The sequence below is a fragment of the Stegodyphus dumicola genome, chromosome 9, assembly GCF_044657685.1.
Source record: "Stegodyphus dumicola isolate Sdum_Otavi_A_Nest chromosome 9, ASM4465768v1".
NCBI lineage: Eukaryota > Metazoa > Arthropoda > Arachnida > Araneae > Eresidae > Stegodyphus > Stegodyphus dumicola.
In genome coordinates, this window is record NC_140776.1 from 67,921,769 (window position 1) to 67,946,461 (window position 24,693).

Sequence of the window (24,693 nt, forward strand, 5' to 3'; positions counted from 1 at the left end):
AGGTTTGCGACGTTTCTTATACTGTCGTATATGTGCTTGTTGTAAACGGAGGAGGTTCCGTTGAGCTTCAATGCATAATGCAGCTTTTTCATTATCATGCTGTGTCAGCAATGTCATTGTCTTTGAAGTTCGTTTAAATTTTCTTCGTTTATACTTCCAGGCTCTCTTCTTGCGTTTCTTTGGGTGTGAAGCGGATAAAGTGTATGAAACAGTAATTTTGATTCTAAGTATTTCAGCATTCTGTTTTGCCTCAAAAGCTTCAACTGCATCATTTTCCTGTATATAACTTACGGTAACATTTGGATGTACAGGTAATAAATTCAGAGTTATCTGAGATGCTTTTGGAAAAAGTTCGGCAATTTGAGAAATTGTACTATCTGCTGGAATGTCAGAGACAAGTAGTTTCCTTAGATTATTTTTCTGTTCTTTGGGAATTTCTGCACTTTTAGCAGGTGTTGTCTCGTTTGCTTGATCAGCGCATCCTTGTTCAAACTGATTCAGTAGATTTTTCACAGTTTCTTCAGTATTCTGTACGCTTGGATCATTATTGACATCATCATCATCATTAGCTTCTTGACTGATATCATCATTATCGTCGTTGTCATCAACATCAACTTCATTGGCATGACCTTCATCAACAACAGCAATGTCATCTTGATCAACATGATTATCACCATCTTCATTAGCTTCATGAGTGCCATCATCATCATCAGCACCATTAGCGTTATGATTGTCGTCATCATCAATATCATGATGTTGATCAATGTCGTCGTCTGCGTCATCACCATCTTCATCAACATCATCGTCATGAGCTATACGATTGGTATTAGCATCAACTTTGTCATCGTGGTTATCCAAATCCAAAGTGTCATCATCTAAATCCAATTCTGAATCGTCATGTGCATCATCATTATTTTCCTTACTTGTTTTCTTCAACTGATTCTCACTTTCTGTTATTTTCTGAAAATCTTCCATAGCAGTTTTAACTTCGTGTGGGTTGTGAGGAGTAATGATATGTTGAACTTCTTGGAAAATTTCCGATTTTGGGATGTGTGAAAGATCAGGTGCAAATGTGTGATCATGTGGGATCAATGTGTGATCAACATTAGCGACATTAACAAAAATTTGATCATTATTATTGCTGCATAAATGAATACCATCTTTATCAAATGTAAATCGAGTTTGTTGCAAAAAGTCTATTCCAATAATCGCATCAAGAGGAATCATGTAGTTTTTTACTACATGGATTTTAGCAGGTAAAATAGTGTTTTTAATTTGAATGTAGTCCTGAAAGAATCCAATACTTTGAACTGTGTTTCGGCCAAGTCCTGAGAATGTAATTTTGGAAGGATGTAATGGTGGAGAACCAATTTCGCAGTATGTTTTCTCCGTAATAAGTGTTGCTTGCGATCCAGTGTCATAGAGAGAAGTTAATTGAGTTCCTTTAAGTTGAATATCAACATGCATAGGATTTTTAGAAAACTTTTGAGCAGAAAGTGCATTTACAGTACTATCAGATGTAGAACAATCAGGAGCAGATTCCGTGGTCGAACTACCAGAACGTTTGGGACAGTTGGAATGAACGTGACCATAATTTTGGCAGCCATAACAGAATTTGCCATTAGATTTATTAGGACAAATATTGCTTTTGTGGCCTTCCAAACCACAAGAATAACAAACTGGCTGTGTATTTCATGTGCGTTTAGCATCAATTTTAGCATAGGGAAAGTTCGCTTCAAGGTCGCTGTAGTCAGCGGAATCTGATTTTAATAACGATACATCAGCTAGATTCGTAAGAATATTGTTAGCACAGTTTTCAATATCGGTGGAAAATTCTAAATATAGTAAGTTACATATGGCAATTAAATCTGTGAGAGAAAATTCTTTGATAATTTTTTGTTTCGTATCTTCAAAGTTAAATGATTTGGGAAAACCAGAAAAATTGCGTAACCTAGCACGATTCTGCCGATCACCATCTGAGCCAAAAACTAAACGATGTAAAAGCTTGATATGCTTTGTACTGGCAGTGTTTAATGACTGTGCAATGTTGGGATAATCGTTAAGTGTAGCCATTATTTATCAGTTTTGTTTTTACCAAATATGAAATGCACAAAATATGTATGTTTCGATTTCATCAAATATTATTTATCTGGTTTCAGAAATTATCACAACAAAATATGTTAAATTTCTTATTATTCACAATAATATTAATTCTTCTTAGTATATTACACAATAACCAAACTTTTTAGTCAAAAAATCATAAATGAAATTGTGAAAGTACGATAAATGATGTAAAAGGCTGAAGGTGGTTACAAAAGAAGAAGATTTTAATTGAAATATTTTCATTGTAGAGCAAAATGCATGTTTCTGGGGTACTAGCGTAATACTTTTTTTTTCTAATGGCAGATTTTGAACAGTTACAGTTTTGTAATAGAATCCATTATTCTGTACTAAGGCTAGATGTGGTGGTCTCTGTATTATGGAGGCACCTAATAGGCGGGCCACCATTACCTCCTATGAAGGAAAGGACAGTTACAACCATGCATTCTCCGGGATTCGAACCTAGGCGCTTCGGTATCGCAGTCAGGCTCTCCTAACGACTATACCGTCTGGGCGGCAGTGCAATACTACACAGTGCTATTCGTCGAATTTGCTTCTGTGTTACAATCAGGTTGAGTGTCTAGGTTTCATGTTAGCCTAGCATCCTGTAAAATTGTTAGTGTTCTTTCAAGGTGTATTTTATGACCTGGAATCAGTTAAAATACAAATTGATTGATAAAAAAATTACATCAAGAATGATATTATAATAAATTTGGTAGTTTAAGAAAGTTGAAAGAGCTTAGAGCAGAAATCCACAACTAATGTCATTTCCATAAAAATAACAGGAATAAGACTGATGATGGTATAATAGAACTGTTTCCTTTTTTATGGTCACTGTGTAAAATTTTTCTGTAGAATGAAAATTCATTATCAGACTAAAGCCATAAAAGTTCGGACTTACGTCACTTTCAAAATCAGTTACTCAAGCTTTCCACTGAAGAAATAGAGCGCTCTAGTAATTGAAGTAAATAGTTGTTTTTTGCATTACAGTGTCTGCAATGTCTGCAGCAAAATTTGGTTTGGGATTTTTAGTTTGTGAGCTGTAAGTTGGTTGAAAGTAATTTTTCTTTTTTCACGTATTAAAAATTTGAGTTATTTAAAGTTCTTTTCAGACAGAAAGTTCTCATTTACAATTTAAATCGAGCTAACCGATAGCTGTAGAAAGTTTAATGAAATCAAGGTTAGAATGCCGCTCACGCTTTGTTTTTTGATTAGAACGTTTTATATATGTTATATGTTTATCTATAGTGGATAGTTTCTAAACACCAAATCACTCTGAAATACCGTAATTACATGTTTTTTAATAACTTATAAGGTATTTTCTCCCTCTTTTCCGCATGCCTTCGTGTTGTAACTGGAAGCACGCTCGACGCGTATTCGGGAGGCCTTAAATTCCGGCGTGGGCACTGCACATTCTTTACGTTTCTTCATCATATAACCTAATGATTCTATAATCTTCTTCAGTAGGTTTCCAACAAACAGCTCAGATGCACTATTAACTCTCTAAGTGCTCAGTTACGAAACGAAACATCTGCTACACCAGGGGTTCCCAAACTTTTCAAATTTTGTTGCACATAAATATGAAACAAAAATATATGTACCACTATAAAAGCATTTCGCCAATAAAAATCAATGCATCCTAAATGGAGTGTATATAATCAAAAAATAAAATCTTTTAAATTTATATTATTTAATTATATTCGTAAAGGAAATGTTTACACTACAGTACACTGCAGTGCCGCTATGATTCTTAGAAATCGTAACGTCGGGAAATTGTTCGAAGCTCTTGGAAAAGTCGTCATTTCAGCATTAAAACTAGAGTCGTAAAAGTAAAAAACTTGACAAATATATGTGTTTCTGAATAAGAAAAATTAAACCAAAATGTTAAAAGGAGCGCAATTTTACATTCATTTAATTTCCTACCGTAAAGTTGTACCACAAAAATATTGTAATGTACCACCAGTGATACATGTACCACAGTTTAAGAACCGGTGTGCTACACGGTTGTTTTTCCTGCACATGAAATGCACTTGGCATGCACATTAATGATATCTGCAGTTGTCCTTAGTCCTTCTTGTAAATGAAAGACAGTTTGTAACTGTTTATTATAAAACTATAATTTCCGATAGCATATGAAGATGCTTTCCGATGTCATAAAAAGATGTAACGAATTGTTTGTAAAAATGGTTATAGTAGTTTCCAAAAATTATATGAAAAGGTTGAAAAACATTATTCAGAATCTGAAGTTAGGGCAAATCCCTATCCTATTCATGAGATGTTGAAAGTACTCTTAAGGAAGTACAAATAAAATCACTTTGAGGTTTTGTTTGATTTAGTTAAGCAATAGTCTTTGCCCGTCTGATTTTAGTTAAAAGAAACATAATATTTTGTAACTGCTCAGCTACTTATGGTATTTGTTTGAAGGAAATAAATGTGATTTTTTAATGTCATGTTTCAATACTATTTGGGATACTTTCTTTATTTTAGTTCAAATGAATAATAATACACTTCTTTTCTAAAGAGTCATGTTTCAAAACTCTTTAGGAAAGAAGTACAGTATTATTCATTTGAACTTTTCTTAAGCTCTCAACAGACTGCTAAGCCTATTCTCAACCATCTCCAACTTTGCAGTACTTTTCAGCAATATTGAAATTAGTGTTGCATATAAAATTGCTGACATTTTGACTTGAAATGAAACGAATTCTTAATAATAGTGGATAAAAATTTTGTGGACACTCATCGTATACGCATTAAAAAACAACAAGAAATTTATTAAAAAAGAATCAAAGCGAATGTAATCGACATCTTTCTATCATTTAAATTGTCTTCTAAGACCGCATGAATAAAATATGCTTTATACGGAAGTTTTCCCTTTCTTCAAACTGTTTCTGTATTGATCCGTCAGTAAACCTAACGGAGGGGAAAATTCTTCCGATAAAACAGAAATACGTTATTAATAGATTTCATATCCATTCGCTTAATTCTAAAGATATTTGAGTAGTAGTAATAATAGTTAGTGGGAAACGTTAACTGAAACTATTTCAATGCCGATGTTATTTCGATATTTTACTGGCATTATTTGAATTTTTGGGTAATATGAGGAAAAGTGAGTTATGTTAGAAGATTTACGTCTTTCTTTCTGCGTGTGCTTTTGAAGACCATATACTGGATTTTCGTAGGTAATGGTTTGAAATTTTTTGTAAGAATTGAATTTTGAGAGATTTTCCAAAGTGTTTCTGTTTCAAAATCAAGAATCAAAAGTTCAAAGATCGAAATGTAGTGGTTCGGAATCCTTTCAATGTCGCTTTGAGCTAGAAAATTAAGCAGGCAAAATAAATTTCTGATCCGATTTTTCAAATAACATTTTCTTAGGCTGTAATCTATAACATTTCCTTGCAGCATAAAAGTGAATGTTAGATTTTTTAAGAAAACTGAACTGCTCTGTACTTAAACACAAAGCAGTTCAGTTTTCTCAAAAGATCTAACATCCTATTAATATCTCTTACATCAGTTAATTCAGCAGCGGTTATCACTGACACTAAGTACATTACATAATCTTATTCGAATAAGCCAATTTTATGATTTTCGAAAGCATATTCTGCATAATTTATTAGAATAATCATTTTTACCTCTTTTCATTCTTCTACTAGTGAAATTTTAAACGAAAAGGTACATGCATGCCAAGTTCTGCTAATTATAGAATTTGTTTTCTGATATTGACTACTAATGACTTCAAATAAATAATGTTGACAAAACTTAAAGTTAATTTTGATAATATTATTGTACCCGTAGACATTTTACGATAAAAATAAAAGCAGGAAACGTTGTTAAAGTTAAGGAAAATTCTGACTTTTTATTCACGAACCCATTCCTTTGAGATCCAAGGCGTCCCACTTCAATGAAAGGTAAGATTCCACTACAATAAAAATTGCTCAGCATAATGAATGGCAAATTCGTCCTGATCAATAAAATACAGTGAAGAGTTATGAGCAATTGTAGTGATACAAAATCTTCTTTCCTTCACAGTAGGAAAATAGAGATAATAATCGTGACAGAATTGGAAGTAATTCACTTAAATTCTATGTGCCTAGTTCTTGGATGAAAGTCTATTCTGCTTAGAAATTTAGTAACCACAAGCAATATTCCTTTGTTCCTTTTTAATATTAAATTACGTTTAATAAAATACGTTCTAGATGATTTTAGCGAAGTTTTGAATATCTTAGTAAGATAACTGCAAATCTATGAGAAGTTAAAATGAAATAAAATGTTTTTGTTTCTTTAGATACCAGCTTCCGAATTAGAATTTGCAGAAAAATTTGCCGACATTGCAAAAGAACTCGTATGAGATTGTAAACTGATGTAAATGTTTCAAGCAGAAATTTTAAATATTTTAAATATAAAAGCATCGTTGGAAAAATTGCTTTAGAGAAGCTGCATGTGAACTTCAAAATTTTTTTCCGGCCTTTTAGTCTCAGACATTTTTATGAGTCATTCAGGTGAAAATATGTTAATAAAAATTCTTTTGCGTCACAACTATATCACAGATATTATATTATTGCTATGATGAAAGAGAAAGAAACTGTTCCTGGTAGTTAAAAACACAGCTGAAATTCTATTGAAAGCATTTAGTCATTAGTCTCAGAATAAACAATTAGAAATAATATAAAAGATCCTAAAGGGCATCAGTAAAATTCGCGACATATTGTGCATCTAAATTAAATGCGAAAAATACGTTGTTTATAAGAAAAATCTAAAAACAAATGTGTAGATGTAGTCATTTATTTCAACATTCCATGCAAACTCCTTATACACTGGTGGACAATTGCTAAGGGTGGATGGCAGTAGCAGCGATAGCAACCACAAAATGAAAGACAGGAAAATGTGGAGATTAGCATAAGTACGGGATACCGTAAGTCGTGTTGTGCGAATGCAAATTTTGAATTGCCTGAAGTTGTTCCTCCCGTGATAGCGCTGATAAGAAATGTAAAGGATTTGATGCGTATTGACCGTTGTTGCTCAAAAGCGCGGGAAAGAATCAACTGACGAATTGCAATTTTCGGTATGTCTTCTCAACTTTACTTCGATGATTTTACTCGTGGCCGTATTATTGGCAAGATTTCAGAAGAGCGAAAAATAACAGATGTTGCTAGGGAATTCGACGAATTCTTCCTTTCTACGTGCTATATAGCCGTTTGTAATCCGTCCTTAGCAACTGCCTACAATATATAGTGATATATAAAATTTATTTTAAAAGTTAGCGGAGAAAATTTTGTTTATTTATTTGTATTCATTATCATTGTTGTTATTATTATTATTTCTATCCAAATATTTGTTAAAATCCTAGACTTATGATTCTAGATAGAGGTTTGCATTGAAATTACAATGAAAAAAATGTAGCGTATCTTTTAACATAGTTTCCAAGTACTGTGGTATTTTTTAATTGGAGTTCAAATATGCATATCAAATATTTTTATCAGGTGTTGTTTTTGATGCAAATGAAGTTTTACCATTTACAGAAGGCACCGTTATTTTATAAGTTAGTCAGACGACATGGTCACTTTATAATAATACTCGTATTTCAGTTGATTTTCTTTGATACTTTACTGTCGTACATCCTTTATTTAACGTCTACGTATGATGTCTCGTTTAAGACCTCCAGACTATTAGCAAAAGGAGGAAAAAAAATTAATCTTTTATTTACACCCATAAATGTAAGCACATGACGTTCAATGCAGAATTCCTGGTGGTCAACTTGCCAGAGTTATATTCTGAACTAGAATGATCATGGCCGATGTAGATTTTCATCCTTACAGTATTCGCTACCGACGTTGTACAAGAGAACGCGTCGATTGCGAATACTAATAGTAAGATGTAACAAAACTTCACTTTGCATATTCAAGCATACACATTTTTTCCTACCATATTAGCATCTATATTGCTCGGCTGAAATCAAAAGCACTCACGTGATGCTGATGTAACGAAACGTGAAAAGAAGAAGCAGTCGTTAACTTGAAATAACATGGTACTAAATGCTTCCTGATAAAGCTTTTAGGTTTATTCGGTATTTATTTGTCCTTGCTATTCCTTTAGCATAAAAGGCAGCAATATTATGTATACAGTGGTACCTCAGTATACATCATTAATCCGTTTCAGATCCTTGGATGTATATCAAACTAGCTTATAACTCCATTCTTATAAAATAACTATTATTAAAACAGTGGTTAATAGTAAAATACATGCAGTCGGTGCAATATATACTCTGTGTAAATGAAATACTGCGCATAATACAATACATAAAAATTTTTTTTTTGAATTATCTAAATCAGAAACAATTTTTCGGCATTATGTAGTGTCTCTGATTTTTATTTGGTAATTGATTTCACCATCTTCGCAAAACGAATTTTGTATTTCACAATGGTACGGTATGCCATTGTGAAATACAAAATTCCTCGGGTACGGTATGCCATAGCCAAATTCCGGATACACAAGTCAACTTCATGCTTTTTAGCAATCTCTTTTATATTTCCATTGTGATCCTAGCCATTTTTTTTTGTCTGCTTGATTCTTCTCATTAATTTTCTTAAAACTCGCTGTTAACGAATTTGCAAAAGATTTGCCCAGAAAAGCACAAAATCACGTGAAATTTCAGTGCTATATCACGGGTTGTTTACTGAACAATAGCAAGAGGTGTACTGATGCTCACGAGCAATCGTAGCATTGTCTAAAAAGGTGGTCAATAAGAATAGTGGACGCAGTCGTGACTCAGCGAAATCTATTTGTATTCTGAGCAAATATCGTATGCCACACAAAATTCTCCACATCCAAACAGGACGAATACCAAGATGGACTTAACTTCAAAGCGGACGTATACTGACTGAGGTACCCCTGCATATAAGTTGTATCTAAGAAACAAAGATGTTGTTTTCACATTTCCTCAAACAAGCTATGAACGTTTCCAACAATTTATATTACTAAGAAGGCTTCATCTGATTCTTTTATTTGTCAATAGTTATCAATAGCACTGATTAATAAGCATTTCTTTTATCGCTACATAAGGATTACTTCTAAGCTTGTTTTCGAGAAGTCCATGGCCATGCAACATTTTATAAGTGTTTTGGTGCTTTTAAACACCAAGCAATGAATTTATATAAATTTATAAGTTTAAAAAAATAAGTGTTTTAAAATTAACTTTTTCAATTTCTTGTAAGAAATACACACATTTTGAAACTTTTATAAGAAAATCCATATCTTTAATTTTGATAGCCTCAGCCTGACTGTCTGGCAAAATGTAAATCGGAGTTTAGAAAGACAGTAAAGTGACAACACAGAGTAATAGCGTCACTTGAAAGTTCTGTTATACAGAGTGAAGCCTAATGAACATACTACTCTGACCTTACAAATAATATTAGCATCTTAAAATGCATAAAGATTATTAACCTATATTTCTGTAATAAATCTTATTGAGCAACAGTGTTAAAAATCAACATTAGCAGAATATAATTATGGTATTTGAATTTTTTTATATGTTGCTTTTATATTTTTATCAGACATAAATATGCAAATTTTTTTATTTAGTTTTTATCTTGCTTCGATCTTAAACATTAAAAGTATGTGTTTCAAGCATAAGATAACATCTTTTTTAAATTCACTAGCAATTCATAAATAACTCAGTATAATGCTTGTAATTTAAAGTAATGTTTGTAATTGCAATCATGTTAAAAATATTTTATATATACATTGTGTGTAAATAATTTAATGTAATGTTTGTAGTTGCAATCATGTTATAAATAGTTTATACATGTAATTGTATGTTAAAGATAACAGCTCATATGTTCACTAATGAACTTTTTTTTATATATCTTATTGCATGATAAAGAAAGTGACTTGTATATTTTTAATGAACTTTAATTTATACATGCGCTGCATGATAAAGATAGTAACGCATATATTCTTTGATGTACTATAATGTATACATATATTGCATGATGTAAATAGTGATATATGTATTCGCTAATGAATTTTTATACAGTAAATACGTTTAAATCAAACATGATTCTCTAGCTTCAAAAGTTTTGAAGAAATAGAATTTTGTTTTAATGCAGTTTAAGAGTGCAAAACGAAACTAGTTAAAAGTTAAAAATTATTAAAAAGTGTTACTATTAATATTAATTCATCTGAACGGAATGGTTTCATGCTGCATTAATGTTCTATGTCCTCTTAACTCCTTTATAAGAAACATGAAATACAATTTGTTTGTCTGCATTTCTTAAACTTTTTCCCTATTCTTAATGCACATTATTTAAAACATATACAAACATAAAAAATAAAAGCAGATCTTTGAATTAATATAATCATTCCTTACCGAGTTACAAATGAATGAGTTTTCTAGAACACTACAAACTTTTCTCAAAGCCTCAAATCGCGAACCATCACGTTTGATTGGAAATACAGTATCCATAATGAAATAATAAATAAAATGATAAAAATCTATTTCAGTTAGGAGTATTTTTTCCACAAGTTTTGTTCACCTAATTGAAAAACAGAAACAAAAAATATTATACCCCACTAGAGCCGATAACACAATTAAATTCACAAAGTAATCCAAAAAGCATATGTTAACTATACACAATTCTCTCATCATTTGAATCGACTCGTGGCGAAAAATTCGCTACACACCCTCAGCCGCTCTAAGTATTAATTTTTTCGATTTATCCTCCACATCTTCGGTTGGAAGAGCCGCGAATCCTCGCTGATTAGATTTTTCCATTTCCTTTTTCGTTAGATAACAAACCGCCATTACTAGAGCCAATTTGGCAACATGTAAGAAACTCGAATGCAGGACGAAAACGGTCGGCTCTCTCTCCAATTAAGAATTTTTCTTTAATAAGGATCATTAGTACATCTTTCGCTGGAAGGAAGAAACAAAACGAAAAAAAGCTAGAAAAAGCTACATGAAGTAGGTTTATTAAGTTTTGAGATTTTTGCTTAGTGGATGATTTTTCCATGTTCGAAGTTTAAGCTCATCAAGTCAGTCTTAGTTGCTGCTAATAAAGCAACTCGTCTCGTCAGCATCTTTAAACAAAGTTCTGATCATGAATTTAGTTCTTCGAGAATGGCAATCCTTCTGTGGTAAATTTCTTTATGTAACGATACATACTTGATATCTTAATGAACCCAAAAAATTTTCGAAAGGAGCATAGAATATTCCTTATCTTAAGAAGTAAAAAAAAAAAAAAAAAAAAAGGAACAGATGAATTAGTTAATTATTGTCGGGTAAATCTCAGAAGCCGCATAATTGAAGGTAATCAGGATATAATTACAGATTGTATGGCATATTTTTAATAAGCTTGCAATTGCTCTTAGTAAAAATTTGCAAAGGATCGAAACGTTATCTAACAGATGGTAAGAAAGACGAAGATCGTAGATGATAAGATAATGATATTCTTAAGATAATTTGCGAAATTGTTAAGTATGTGATTAAACGCGCATAAAAAGAACCTTAATCTGGAAGCCGAAATGAACTAATTAAGTTTGGTTGAAACCATTCGATTTTCGATGCAGCTCATTTGACTTAAAAAAATGGGTTATAGTTAAATGGTGAAGAATTAAAAGAATAAATACTAGCTCTGGAATGTTAATAAAGAAGCGCTGAATAAAGACACTAGCAACAAAAACGTTCAAATAAATAATTGTTGAATTCTAATATTGGTTAAGCAGTTTTAAATTTAGGAAACGTGTTAGTTCGAAATGTGACAAAACTTCTATAATATTACAAATGTTGAGATAGCGAATCTTAAGTTTCAATCAGTTATGTAGCGGAAGATTCTGATGAAAGGCCGAAAGTGGTTTGAATTATGGGTAAATGGGGCTGTAATATTTATATGGAATATATTCAATAACCATTGATCGTATGATAGGTATATTCAAGAGATCTTCGGATTCACAGCCAAAATTATTCTTACCGAAATCTGAATGGCGTTTTAGTAGATCCAAGTTAATCCGCACTGATATCCAAATTTTATGACCAAAGTTGCTCAATGATGGACGATGGTCGCTCAAGATCTATGCCCCTAGGCGTCTAAGAATGAAGAAAAACACGCAAAATCTATGAACGTGCTTCGAAAGTGTCCGAAGCAGAAATTCCATGTTACATGTCTTTTGCTGATCTCCTGTAACCATTTTTCATGTTGATCTTGCATACTGCCCTTTCTTTTTAATATACTGCAACTAAATTCGCATTACGTTCGTTACATTGCTTGTTTGTACCCAGTACTCTTCAGACTTGACATCATACTGGTGCCGTTTAGACTCATCACTAACTTCCTCCGTGGACTTTCTTCTTTGACCCATGACATAATTGCTTATCCTGCTGTTTCATGTATTATGGTTATCATTGCGAACGAAGTTTGCCTGAGCCGAAGAAGAAACAGTGTAACTTAAGGTCATTAATCAGTGACACTCAAAATGCTACTAGAGTCTCTGCTTCTGACCAGTTTTGGATAAGACCGCCCACTGTTGCCAAAGCGTTATGAAGAGATACACCTCTTGTTCTGTCTCTGATTACTCATAGACCCATTCACATTCTAGAATAAAGGCAGGCAAAGAAAATTTATTGTTTAAAACATTTGCTAAGGAATCGACGTTTTCAAAACGATATATACAAAGTAAAGGGAGTTTTTACTAAGTAGAAGATCGAGATTTTTGTTAATTTTATATTTCGCACTTTTTCTTTTATATATATGGAAAATATTGCGAATAATTTAAAACTTTTGAGAATTTAATAAGCACCTGTATTAAATCTTTAATAAAATATTACTTTATCTTACAAGAAGTTTAACATCGTAATAACCTCTAGCCCAGTCAATGTTTTTACCTTAAACACGGAAAACCATTTTGGGATAACTTTTAAATGTGGAATCACAGAGGATTTTGCGTAATTAAAAAAAAACTTCAATCATTCTAAGGAACACGCTTAAAAATATCCTAGCTATCACTTGCATCTGCTTTGCTACTACAAAGAATGAAATAGGATAACATTAAACAAGAGAAAGCGATGAGGAAATAGACTGAGTTGCATAAAATAAATTGAGTTCCTTAAAAATAGTACATGGAAACAGCATGTGGTGATAACGATTTGAGAAAAGATACGGATACAAAAGTATTACGGACAAAAATGCCAACATCGAAAGTAATAGCACGTCTGGTGATAAAAAGGAAGAAGAAAAAATAAAGGACAGGTATTACAAGTATTTGTTGTCGCTACATTCATTTTCTTCCATTAAATTATTCGTTTTTCATCAACTGCTTTTAAACAGGATAAAGATAGAAGTCCAAATCATATCATAAAAAGATATGGACTTTTCAAAGATATGAACTGTACTTCATAACTGAGACTTTTTTCATAGATTCACATTTTTTTAATTGATTCAGAATTCAATGCTGAGTAAAGTAATCGATTTTTTTCAGTATTTTTTATCATAGTGAGAAAAAAGAAATAACATTTCCTCATCGGAAGCTAATAAATATGGAAATTTAATAGCTTCCGATGAGGAAATACCACTTTTTATGTATAACTATACATTAGTAAATGTGAATTCATCATCACTTTTTCCAGAAATTTAAAAACAATTAATCATTCTTTTCTCAAAAATAAATTTCGAAATTTAGGAACTTTTCATCTTAAATATCAACACTTTTCTCTCGAAGGTAATAAGAAAGTGCTATGAATACCAAAATTGACGAAAATTAAATCGTTTTTTAAACACCCGAAATCATATAAGAAACCGATCCTTTTCGTCGAATATTCAACACTAAACTTATATAGTAAGGAAACAACATCCATAAACTCATTACATCTTTCCTCTAAATATTTTCTTCTAGCTTTCCCAATTTGCAATGCATTATCTGCAGAAATTTTAAAAAATTTTGAACACTTTAAATTTTATAATGATGTATTGACATTAATGAATTAAAATATACTTCCTGTAATTTGTCTTAAAAAAACTGTGATATATAATAGATGAACCATTTTTTTTTTGTCCTCGAGAAAGAAAGTAATAATTCTAAGAATTCTTTGAAGAGCAGAAAAGAACTTGTCAGCTACCTTTACAGTATCTTAGTAATTACTTGAAGCTTTATAAATTCTGGAAGTCTTTGAGATCCTCTTTTAAGAACAGGTTCGAAGAAAAATAAATTTAAAATGTTCATTATTGCAGTAGCAATGTCACGAATAAACAAGTCGCCTCTATGGCGTAAACAGCTATGCTGGATATGAGCTTCCTATGAGCTACTGGGAATACCCCACGTAAAACTTAAGTTTTAAATAGGTAAACATATTTTTGAACGATTGTGTGGAAAATCCAGTAAAATATGTGTTAATACTGCCATTTCTAAATGCAGCCCATTTCAGCCGCAAATTGTACTTGAAGTGCACTTTCATATAGTCATACTTCAAATTTCTACCTTTTTCATTGAGAACTATTTTAGTTCAGTTATTTTTAATTGGCATTTTCATTTTTCTGCTCAAAATACTCGAAAAGAATACAAAATAGTTTTGATTACTTTAATTACTAGAACCATTTAACAGGTATCAGGAAATTTAACAGGTAATCAGGAAATTCCATTAATTTTTTCGATAATAGTGTTCAAAGTGTAATATTTTTACTTCCTTGCTGCATGCCTTCGCCGTGTAATTGGAAAGCACGTCCCGCTAGGCGTCAGCAGACGGAGTTCGAATCCAGGCGAGGGCATTGCACATTTTTAACATCTTCTGCTTCAAACAAAATGCCGAATGGCCTCTCTAAAAGTGTGATAAATAAGAAATTTATTTGTTTTATGTTTCTGTTTTTGTATGCGCCTCATGCATGTTTTGTTGTCTCTGAATCATTAGTCTTTCCTTTTTACGAAGAAAAAGAATAATTGTTCAGCTTCCAACTAAACAGTAGTTAGCTATGTGTGATTAGCTCTGCAGTGCTCTCTTTTACATATATGTTTGAAAATTTTGGTTAAAACATTTAAGCATACAACAAAATTTGGAGTATCTTCCTTCTCATTGCTCATAATAAAACGATTTAAATATTCTCAGCGTTTTTCAGGTTTAAGTGTTAAAAAAAAAAAGAGGAAACAATCTCTATCTCTATTATTCTACATTCTTAAAAAGTGAAAAATTTGTATTTATGTATTGTTACGAATTTTAGATACATGTGAATAATTTCAATTAAATTAAATGTGAAACTGTAGAATCTTTTGTATAATGTAACATAAAATGCTTGAGAGAGAGCAAAGCACTGCCAGAAAAAGTAAGATTACAGGGGCAAGTCTATTTAGCAGGTGTTTAACAGGTACCGTTTGAGGTAAATGGGTATTTCGCTAAATTGGCGAAGAAATCACCAAAAATAGCCAAACATGGGGAACATTTGGGTCCGCTTCCTAAATAACTGTAATTGTTCCCTATATGTAACTGTAATCGCATCCGGCCCCTTATATGTAACTTTAAGTAACTATAAGGTACATGTCGTTAACTTATATATACATGTTACTAACTTATATGCAACTAAAGTATATAAGATTCCTCGGCTGCCGGAGGAAATTGTGTAAGACCATAGAGAGCATCAGTTCTGAGATTTTAGTTCAGATTTGGTAAGGAAGTATTAAGAGATCTCTTTGCGAGCTTTGCTGTTTGGATGCGCTTTGTACTGCGTTGTGTTTAACGTTATTAGTAGTTTGAAGTGGTAACTGTTGATTGTGCTCTGCCCTTTTCAGAAAGGCTGTGCGAGTACTTTTGAAAAAACTTCTAGAACCGTAAAGTGTTTCTTTTGGGTAAATTAATTTTATTAAGGTATTATTGGTTCTGTGTGCATTCGATTGATTACGAACCTGTATGCACACAACACTGTATGTATGTTCCTCGAATTATAGGAAAATGGTGACAACTAATACCACCAAATTTTGAGCATTTAGTCCTCCACCCGAATTTATGTACCTGGATGGCCGAATTTTGAATTTTGATTTTCTTTTCAATTTATTTTATGTTCTGTGCGAAATTAGTTAAAGGTAATTAAAAAACTTACTACTTTGAAAGGAGTGTGTTACCATTTGACAAAAAATGAGGTATTTATATTTTAAATACTACTAGAAAACTCAACGATTTAAAAGAAATACGTTGTTAATATGTTTGTCTTTCAAACTGAATCAACAAATGCCGCTATTTAAAGGAAATGTGTTGTAACTGCCCGATATAAATTTTTTATTTTCAACGCGCTAGCGCTTTGCCATTCGCAAAATGTAAGCCCTCTAACTTTCTTTCAAATTTAATGTCCTTTATTGATTAATAAATTAAGCGATTTAAAAGTAATACACGCAACTCTTAGTCTCTATTAACTTAACACTCTTTTAAATCGCTCTTAACTGAACCCGTGAAATTTAAATCTTTATATAAAACAATACTTTTTTTTTACAATAACTGTTTTAGGCGACTTACCGCTCAATCATCTATTATTTAAAAATAAATAAATAAATAAAAGAGTAGGGAAGGAGGACATATGTTTCAAAAGCAGAACACTTGGTTGTCCTGGCTGCTTAGGGATTTAGTGATTTTCCCATTGTGAAATGTAATGTGAGCCAGTTTCCCTTAGCAAATATGGAGACATATTTTTGTCATACGGAAGTGAAACTTGTCATGTATTATTTTTATCACGCACACAAATTTTCCTGATAAAGGCACAGAGACCAAGATGATCGTGTAAAATGTTATATTTCGTAATTTAAAAACAATGATTTCTTTGAATTAAAAAACTCCAAAATGTGAATTTTTACGTCACTTAAAACCTTTCTGCAACTAGAAGGATGTGTCTATAATGAACGGATGAGAAAATAAAGACCAGGTAAGGACTTTTTGAGAGCACTTAATGGTATTCTAAACCGTTTAACTAATCGATGTAACATATAATTAATTTTATATTCTAGGAGACTTAGTTTCAATAAATATTTTAATGTTTTTTTTTATTTCTATTGAGCTATTTTCCACATTAAACCTGGATAAAATGTTCCAAAATTGTAAATCACTAAAGAAAGCAAACTTTAATAACTAATTAAGTAAATGAATTATTGTTGATTAAAAAGCTAAGCCTGTCATTTTAATTTTAGAATTTTATGTAGAGGTAATGTTTTTTTAAATATACGTATGTAATGCAAAATGTTATCGTTACTGTAAGTCTGTAATATTAATCTGATCTCATTAATCAAAAGCAGCTAAATGGAACTCGAACGCACTCATTACGAGCTCTGCTCAAAACGTATTCGGCAAACATAAAAGTATTCAGTTGCAGGTCGAATAACCTTTTGGTATGGAATCCGGTGGTGGTCCGAGATAACCATTAACATTCATTATTCTGCTATCAAACGCAGTTACATTTAAGTAATCTCCTTATACTGGGCGTCATTTAAGTAGGCATTTTGTATGCTGTCGAGGTTTATAACCATTTGGCATTTGAGAAATGTTGGGCCTGTGTTTAATGGCAACATTTGACACGGTAGACGATGCGTTTCTTTGGTAAGGAACGATTGCACATTATCTAAGTAAATAATAAAACATAATATATAAATTACGTGCAAACGATTGCTTTCACCTAATGCTACGCCATTTCTAATACAGAAACAAACAAGTTTTAAGGTGTCTGCTAAATGACCCATCACAACCTGAAAATAGGAATTCAAAGCCTATATATTATAAATTTTTGTTCCCATATTATCGTAATACATTACGTGCTTTGCTTCATAATTCAATAATTCTTACAATAGAATGCTTTAGTCCTTATTCATAAAATTTTTTAATTTGCATACGATAAACGTAAGAATAATATCTTTACAAATGCAAAATTTTAACCAAACCATTATAATAATCAAGTCTAGAGCCTGGTGTGACTAAAAGAGACTTGCAGTTACAGTGAAGCTGTGATAATTGTTTTTAAGTATTATTTAAAATTTTATGATTAGTTAATCTTAAGCTAAATACTGTCACGCTTTTCTTTTAATTCATGTCACATATATTTTCTTACACCAAAGGATTATGCAAATAAATCATGCGCATCAAAATTTGAAAGCTAGAGGAGGTTAACTGCAACATTTATCTTATGCATGCCCAATCGCCTTGCTGTTTCTAATTGCTAGCGTTAATCCAGCTATCAGTATTGGAAGAATTTATTGTTAGGCCGCATGATTCCTGCTGTAGTGTTTAGCTAAGTATAAAACCAAGTATCTTTAGAGGATTTACTTTTGTTGTTTGTAAATTTCAACATAAATCACTTAACTATTACCAAGTATTAGCGATAATCGATTCGTTAGTTTTTGCTAATTCATGTTTTAGTTGTAAGAGTTATCAAATCAAGACTGCTGAATTTTAGTTTTTGCTCTTGTAAGTTGATAGTAATCATGGCATTAACTTGCCAACATTTGGAAAGTAAATTTTAACCAAGATTAATTTAAGTAAACTTTCTTTCGCCAATTGTTGAAGTACTACATAATTAAAATGCTGCATTTACCATTTTCGTCAGCATGCAAGATAAAATGTTTTATATTCTTCATTTCAGTAAATATGTCTAAAAATTATTTTATAATCATTAGAAAGTAAACCAGTGTTTCTATTTTTTAGGATGAGTTTTAGATTACAGGTTAAACTAACCCTTTTCACTAAAAATAATCAATATAAAACATATCATAGATTACTTGCTACTCTTTCTTTGTTCTAAAGCATTATTGATTGTAAGAACCATAGAAGCATTCCTTAATTTCAGTACCACGGAAACAAAAAATAAAGCTGATTCTGAGATTATTGTACAACTAAAAGCTTACGAAGTTTCTTTAACAAACAATCACACATTAATAGAATTCCACTTAACAAAGTAAGTACTCTCTGGTAAGTACAGGGTGCGGCAGCGTTTCTAGTAGGATATTAAAAACACACCGTAAGGCAGTAACTGTAATTTATTTATTACCTCTTACGTCAATTAATAGTTAAAGGTATGCTATTTGCTAATGTGTAAGTCATTGTTCATTGCGTGGATTACATTTTGAATATGATGCTTGTCAAATGATGCCCCCACTGCACAACACCATTCATCTAGGCGGCGTTGGAAGCTTGCCATAACTCGGCGTAACGTATTCCCTTGGACATTGCTTACAGCAGTTCTGATGCGATCCTTCAACTCAGGAACGGTAGCACAACGTGTTCGGTGCTTCAGGTAGCCCCAAAGAAAAACGTCTGCACATGAAAGATCAGGAGAGCGGGCGGCCAAGAAATGTCACCAAAACGGGAAATTACTCTACCTGGAAATGTCTGTCGCAAGAAATCCATGCAAATTCTGGCTGTATGCGAGGTCGCTTCGTCTTGTTGAAACCATAATTTTCCACGGCTTCTGGTGTCCGTACAGTTCTTTCACGTCTTCCCGGTTTGCCACTGCAAACAGAACCTGTTCGAAATGCACTTACCCACCTCACAATGGTCCGTCTATGTGGAACTTTCCCAAGTTGAAATGGTGCCGAAATAGACGCTGGGTAGCAATAACAGAGCAGTTATTCTTGAAATAACTTTCAACAGCAAAGGCACGAAGCTGTGCACTCCACCGATCCATATCACTGTCACACTCGAAATGGCAGCTCATTAGTACATGAATGCAGCACAAGTTGGCGCGCATTCATGCAGTACGTCATTGTACTATGCAAGTCAAATTACGCTATGAACGCTGCCGCACCTTGTATATCTAGTACTTCCTTTCTGAATCAATGGCCTAATATGATTCTTCTCTGCAGTAGGTAATTGCATCTCTGCAGTAGGTAATTGCATCTTAGTACCAAAATATACTTCTCATTTAAGAGTCTGATTCTTCTGCATAGTTTTCATTTTCATTATGCATTAATATAACTTACCCTAGGCCTTCGAGAACTTTGATGATGCCATATTATTTAATGAATAAAGTATGAAAAACAAAGAGTTGGTAGACGTTTGCGAAGACTTGAAAAAATTACGAATTAACAATGACTTTTTGATTTACCTGTTTTCTGTAACGTTTTCATGAGAAAAATAATATACTTAAAATCAAAGATCTACAATAATATAATTTTGACTTAGAGAAATATGCATCTTCCTTCTTATTTCGTAGCGATTCTATCATTGAAGTGAAAGTAGTCTTTGATTAAGGGATTATTTTTAAATGCATAGTAAATTGTATTTCAAGCTAATTTTACGTAACTTCAAATTTTCGTTATTATGCATTTGTAGTATTTAAATCATTCATAAAATTAGCCAATTCGTTACATTTTTCATATTAGCTTTTTTTTTTTTTTTTTTTTTTTTTTGTTTGTTTGTTTAGTATTTTGCAATCTATTCTCTTAAATTAAATGAAAATTGCATTCATTTCAGAAATTTTAGGTTTAAATTATAAAATGATTCTTGTTTTTGTAGATAGCAGCTCCTGGCGTACTTAAGATGGCCTGCGTTTTAGGAACTAACAATTATTCAAGTACAGAAAACGCTGGCTGCACAAATATTTGTAAATTAGTGAAAAAAGTGTAAGAGTGTTTGCAATTTTTAATGGCACGGAAGATTCAAAGCACGTGATTGATGTAAATTCGCACATGGTAGAACATCTAAATTATAATTCATTTCTCTCGGGAAGCTAGGTTTCTTTCGTTTCCTGGAGTGAAAATTGTATCGGAAACAACTCCTATATTAGATATATGTCCCCTATATTTACTTTGCATATACATTGCTTTCTTCCTCATGAAAGTGAACGCCCTTCCATTAATAATCACCTTTCAGGAATGGAAACAACACCTCATTATGCTGTTCACGATCTCCATTCAATTTCCACGAGGTCCCACCAGAGGGCTACTGGTGGGCAACGCCACCGACAGTAAAGTAGTCGCTCACATGTCTCGCTGGCACTCATTGTTTTTCATGCGAGAGGGTGTTTGAAGGTTTGTACTATAGTGTTACGAGTGAATGTTAATCGCTTTTTCTGATTAGCTCATTTGTTTTCTGACGTAAAGCTTATGTGTTGCTTCTTATTTTTCATGTAGCCGGGGCAGTGGCAAAAGGAATTAAACTTGGCAATTCTCGGCGTCAGACAGGTTATAAAAGAACTCATTTTTAGCTGGGAGATCGTAATTACACACGGGTTTATTTTCACTATTTGTTTGGTTTTTTATTCACACACAATATTTATTTTTCTCCCTATCCAGTTTAGGAACAGCTGTTTATTCATCAAGAGCAAAAGATAAATGCCATCAACACAAGGCGACAAATTGTTGAACAAGGTCTTTAGGCGGAGCTGAATCAGTCAAGTCGAATGTTGATTTTTTCTTTTTCCACTCGTTGCATACATATCTGATATTATATTCAGTAAAAATAATCAAGGAACTGAGTAATCTAATTACCATAAGCAACATTCTATAGTTTTTAAAGAATAACCGTTGAAAACATAAAAATGCTACTTGACATATGTGAACAAAAAGGATTAATAATGTCGGCGTGCTATCTGAAGAAAAAAAGGCAGTTGAAGATGTAACATTGAATTTGCCTCCAGAGAGATATAAAATTGCTTATGAAAAACATTTAGAAGGCTCAAAGATTGGTGTCAATAGAAACAGTTATATGAAGTTGATGTTTCTATACTTTTAGCGCATTTGCCAGTCCAGCTGCACATTGTAAAACAAACATCCTTATGATCAGAATAGTGAATGATTCAAGGATTACTGATAACAAAACAAAATATAAATGTGGAAAGCTATCTGGAATTCTATTTAAAGAATTTCCTTTCTGAATGAAAATTAGCCTGGACATTGTTTACACAAAAAAAAAGTGCTCGATTTTTGTTTGGGGACGGGTAAAATATTACGTTATTTATTGTATTTGATGCTTGCCGGTGATACGAATATTTTATAATGTCACTAGATGATACCAAAGATAAAGTTGTAATTAAAAGCTGTGGAGATAAATTTGAACACGACTAATACGCCAAAAACATTTGTTGTAAGTGCTTAAGGCCAGCGGTAGAGCCTATGCAACCAAGCGCCAGCACAGACGAGCAGAATATTTAAGTAGTTGTAAATTCCAAATATTCATCACTTAAAGCATGCTACCTACTGTTTTTTACAACTTGCAATAACTTTTTAACTATGCAGTAACTACTAAATATAGCATATATTTCAAGATGTTCAATATTAAAAATTATTAGACCAGAGATTTTCAAAACATTTCTTCCATCGACCCCTTTTACAAGCATGTTTTTCTTCATCTGTTTCATCTAATTTTTTTCTGTAATAAACCAGCATTATCATAAAATAAATAATTGCACATAAATAACAATTAGACTATAAATACAAGCAAATGTTTTGAAAAAATGATTTCTTAGATTTATGTTTTGTATTTTTATTATTTTTAATTTTACAAATGTAAACAAGTTTGCAAAAACAAAGTCACAGATTCCATTTGAACGCCCTTTCGATTTTACTTAGTGAAGGCTGCTCTTGTTGCATTGATGCAATATTTTTAATATTTGGCATAAAACTCTTTTATGTAATTCTTAAATCCTCTGCTTAAAAACTATTCAGTTTATTTCTTGCTTTCTGTGATAAGTTACTGATTTGACTAGAGTCCACATCGACTAAGTAAGATGAGGGAAAAATCAGTAATACTGGTTCGGTAACAGCTTTTACTTTTTGACATTTCTCTTGGATAACTTTTAAATATAAAAATATTTGAGCTAGAGAATTCTCCTTCAATGTAATCAACTCTTCTTGCATCAGGATACCAAGAACACGTGTTTCTCAGTTTAGCGGTTCTATGAGCGATGCTGGTAGAACAACATTCAAGTTTTCAGTGCTTTGAAAAGTGAACATCAAAATCTTGTTTTAAAATTTGCAAGTGACTTTTCTCCTTTGCATTTATTTTATATTTCTTCCTTTCTAAATGATTCGGCTTTATATTAATAAACAAAACTTAAAAATTTTATTAATAATTTTTATAATCTATGGGATCTTGACTCGGCTATCGATTCCTTGATCATCACTGACTCTCTTTAAAATTAGAGCATCAATGAAAGTAGAGTCATACCTATCTCGTGTTAAACCTCTGGTTTAGACGTAGTTTTTCAAAGTTTTATGATGAGCCATTCTCTTTGTGAGTTTTACTTTGGTCATTTCTCTTTGTGAGTCTCATAAAGCATTGTGACCTTATCACAATGCTTTATGAGATGTCTTTTGAGTGTAATCTTGAGGCTCTGACCGAATATTCATAAAATTAATTAATAAATGCTGTACTTGCATTGGATTAAATTATTAACTTCTGCGATATGAAAAAAATTACGATTGTCGAAGCATTTATAATAACGGACCTATTAAACACAAGCACGTTACTGTTGTTTTTATATCGTCAAGGGATATGCTATTTGAGTATACTGGATATCATAGCAAATATCTATTTGTAGTATATTTTAGAATATTTGACTGGTAATTTGTAAATTCTGATCCGCTGGTATCGCAAAGTAAAATTACATGCAACTTGTATAAAGAGACGACTAACATGATTTGTTGATTAATATTAAGCCTACAATACTTGTATTTGTATAATCAAAATGAGGATTTAAAAGTTTTCTTCTTTTTTTTAAGCGTTGAATCAACCAAATTTTTCAAACATGTTGTTGCCCATTTGCTGTTCCAGTGCTGTCATGCTGCGCTTCGAACGAGTAACATCCCCACAGATCTGAACGCCATCTTGTGGATAATAAAGGCTCACACTGGGAAATTATAGTCTAAAATGTAGACCACTATTTCCCAATCTGTGGACCTCAAGTGAACTTCGAAAACTGCCATTGTGATCCTAGATTTATACCATTATCAAATTAATATAATTTCAATTAAAATCGTACTTAAAAACCGTACCTAGAAAAATGTAAGTAGCTTATGCTGGAAATTTCGGTCAAAGGGGACAAAAATAAGGTGCTTCAATAAATATTCTAATTTGTAAAAGTGGTCCCCATTGCGAAAAAGTTTGAGAATCTCTGGTATAGACATTAACCACAACTTGGAATCTAAGAATTGAATTAATAAGGTGACGGGCGAAATTTCCATTGACCTTAGAACTCATGTGAGATTTACACTTTTACTTAAAATTCCTAATTGTTATGGTTTTTTTTTTTTTGAATGGCACCAAAAATGTTATGGTGTTTTTGAATTTTTACCTTCTAAATTTTCCTACGTTACCAAAAGGTACCCTACAAATTGACCATAACACCAAAAGACTTACCACAGAAAAATACTAGTAACAAAAAAGTTGAAAATTTTGCGTTGTGTTTATTCCGAATTAACCCTAAAATCCATTTGAGTAAAGACTGGTAAAAATCATGAACACACAAAATAAATTTAACCATTGAATGATCTAGAAAAACGTATTTATTTATTTAACTCTTATTGCAATTAATATATATATATATATATATTATCCATTACTTGGAAAATCAAAATATATTCAACAAATTTAGTACTATTGTTTTACAAATCAAACTATTACTGAGTGATTATTTCTTTAACATTAGTCTT